This window comes from Scatophagus argus, chromosome 11 (assembly GCF_020382885.2).
Source record: "Scatophagus argus isolate fScaArg1 chromosome 11, fScaArg1.pri, whole genome shotgun sequence".
Lineage (NCBI taxonomy): Eukaryota > Metazoa > Chordata > Actinopteri > Scatophagidae > Scatophagus > Scatophagus argus.
Genome location: NC_058503.1, coordinates 19,515,622 through 19,519,358, shown reverse-complemented (window position 1 = coordinate 19,519,358; position 3,737 = coordinate 19,515,622).

Sequence of the window (3,737 nt, the reverse complement as noted above, 5' to 3'; positions counted from 1 at the left end):
ACACAAATGGAACGTGTACATCCTAAAGAAACAATTTATCCACCACACTAAGATAATATCTGTAATTACCATATCCTCCCAAAGCCCTCATGAATATTGATATTGCACCTACCCAATAATTAAAGCAGACAATAGATGTGCTATATTTTGTCCATTGTATTACCGAGATTTAGAATTCAGAAGAAGAACAGAGGAATGCATCCACACACTAACATTTGATGGGACATTAAATTCCGTGACAGCTTCAGAGATGTTTGCATGTTGGCACGAAGGCAGAGGCGGGTTTGGTGCAGCAGGTCTCATAGCAGTAAGATTCGCTGGGTATTAAAAACACAGGTGGAGACCATTGTAAAGGAGCAGCTCATCCTCCAGTGTGATATGGAAATAAGACAGTTGCTTTGAATCATGGTGTGAAAAGGCTCGCTCACAACGACAAACCATCCAACTTTGCAGTTCCTGCATTTCAACACGAGTACTTCATGCACCACACCTTGAATACCTGTTTGTGTTGTTCATGGTAATTAAAAACTCTTTCGACTAAGTTTCACCAGTGAGGAATGAGGTGAAGTGAGTGCACAGGAGCAACAGGCCAACTTCTAAAGCCTTTTAATTCTATTCGTTTGGGTGAATAAGGTTCGACATAAAGAATAGCTGAGCTCTAATGTTTCTTTCTTGAAAACAAATATTCAAAAGGCAGTCTTGTTCTGTCCTGACACATTACAACAGCAGGTGAACATGTGAATGCATTATGAATAAATATGAGAAATACCATTCAGTTGATCTGGTGTTTTGTACACATAGCCGCTAAACTGGTGTATGAAATTCCCTCTATGTCTCCTATAAAACGTTCTTAAAACATTGAAATTGCAGCATGTTCTGATTTATAGATCCACATTCATCACGACCCTTAACAGCACTATTGACTAGGCTGCATAAATTAAACCGAAAACATGCAAACACCTTTTATGACTGAGTGTAAGGTGATAAACTTTCTTTCTTAGAAAAAAAGACAACACTGTAATTTTTTTTTTAATGTTTATTAAAAAGAAAATAATGACTGTAAGACCAGAGGACACACGTCCATGCATGTTGATATTAAGACCGGAAAGCTGACCTACTTCATCAGCAGATATTCTTGTGGACCAACTGAAAGCCATAATGGAGCTCGCTGGGCACTCTGCCTCTGCTAACATCGATCCAGGATGTGTGAGTTGGAGAGAATGGGTGTTGGTTGGCTACTGCAGCAGTGTGTGTGTGTGTGTGTGTGTGTGTGTGTGTGTGTGTGTGTGTGTGTGTTATAGCTTTGGCAAGTACAACAAACCTGAGGGGAAACAAGCAAGTGCACTCCCCTTTCTCCAACCTCTACCCAATTAAAGGGAATGAAAAATCCATGAGCGTTCATCGGATGGGTTTACAGGTGGCTAATGAGCTGATATTTAAAACTTGTCACTTGCCATGTCTCTCTCTCTCTCGTTCACTTTCTCTCTTTTTCTTTCTGACTCTGGCTGCCCTCCAGGACAGAGCACCAGCGGGTCTGCTGGGGTGCCAATATTGCTCTGTATCAGCAAAATGTCAGCCAGAGACACACACGCACACACAAACACACACACACATGCAGGATCCAGACTGCATATCCCCAGTGCCTATTTCCATCAATTGGAAAGGCACAGTCAAGATGGATGACCTTAATTTGACTGTGGTGATATAGGTTTATAATAGAGTATATGACTCGAATGAACTATTTCACGTGTGTCTGTAATTATGCACATGGAGGCTGTTCAAGCCCTTATGGCCTCAGGCTGGTGTGAAAAGTTATACTTGTTGTCCTCATTAAAAATCACCTCACCTTTTTAACCACCGTGTGATAAAAAGGGCAATTCCACTACGAGCCATTGCCTCGTCTTTCATGCCAGTCGTCAATTCGTAGGCAAAAGCTGCGTCAGGTAGATTGCCTGCGGACCATAACCACTCTAGTTGCAGTGCAGGAAATATTACCTCAGTAATCTGCAGCAAGAGGCATTTCAGCAGGAAATGGCTCCCTGTGCTGGGTTGTATATATGGCCGGGGCTGAGTGGAGCTTATAATTCAATGCGGTCGTTGGCACTTTTCATCTTATGCCTGTTGGGGCTGGGTACTGGCTAAATGACAGTGAAAGCCACAATGGCACTTCCACTATTGCTTTATGACTGGCAGAGACCCTGGGGCACCATGACTGCAGAGCTAAGTGAGAACATGGCTGCCAATCACTTGATATTAATCTCTCTGTGTTCAGAAGAGACAGCCTACATGAGGGGAAACCTGCAGCGGGGAGGAGCTGCGCAGTGGACCCAGGTGGTGCAAGGCCGACAGAAATTACCTGTGCGTCTGCCGAGAGCATCTGAGTGCCTCACACTCACCTGCACACACACACACACACACTCACACACACAGTGAAGGTCAGTGGTCCAAATTTCAAAGCATATCACCTGATAGATTGCTTGGAGCACTGCACATGAAATTATTGATTGCTTACAAATACTGTATTAAAAGTCCAGAGTAAATATGTACGAGGCCAAGCAGCAAGGTCAAAAGGTAAAATAAGCACCAGAGGTAGTGAACCCCTAAGCACTCACTCTTTACACCACTATAGGTATAATATGGTGTTTTTGTATAATATTGCATATACATAAAGTTACCCAGGCTGTGCCCAAATTAATTTTCTATTTGGACTATAATAGTGAACTGTATTTACCCTGTACCATTTTATTTGGACAAATATGTGATATTTGTTTCTACAACACAATACAAAAGTAGTTTTGATGGGATATATAGATGTTAAAATTACATTTGATACCAAACATGTTATTCAACAAGGGAGTGACGTTAGACACGATCACAGCCACCAAACCTGCTAAATATTTCAAAAGGGTTCAACACACACATTTCAGTAAAAATTACACAATATTCACATAGCAGTGTGTATTCTGACATGGATCATTTTACAACCATAGCACATGTGCACCCAACTGGGGGCAGCCGTGGCCTAGAGGGGGCAGCGGTGGCCTAGAGGTTGGAGAAGCGGCTTGTGAGCAGAAGGTTGCTGGTTCGCTTCCCCCACCGGATGGGCAGGAAAAATTTGAGTGTGGTGGAGTGATCATGTCCCCACCCCTCCATAAGCTGGCTGATGTGCCCTTGAGCAAGGCACTTAACCCCAATATATGCTCCCTGGATGCTTGATGCAGCCCACTGCTCCAGTGTGTTTCACTGCATGTGTGTGTGTTTCAATCAGTGATGGGTTAAATGCAGAGAAGTAATTTCCCAACTTGGGATTAATAAAGTAACTTAAATTAAAACAAAAAACTATACATTTAAATTTGTTTTAAAATCATAAACCAAAAGTATGTTTGACAAATAAACCACACCTCTTTCAGAAATAGTTAAAAGTTCTGTAAAAAAAAAAGAAAAAAAAAGAAAGAAAAGTAAAGAAAAAGTTAGTATGAGCAAGAGTCAAGATCCATTTCATGTATTTAGATTATTGCACCTTTCAAGTTTTAGATTAATATTCATTCATATTCGCGCTTTTATCTCCTCGGGCCCAATGGCTGTATAGGAAAACAAAAAAAGTCAATCCATTCCATCATGTTTTAAATAGATTTTGCTTTAGTTTGTCCACCTTGTTAAACGTAGAATAAGTTATTCAGGGTGATAGGCCGACGTAAATGCGGAACCTCTCTTTCTTCCGGAGTTAGTCACATGAC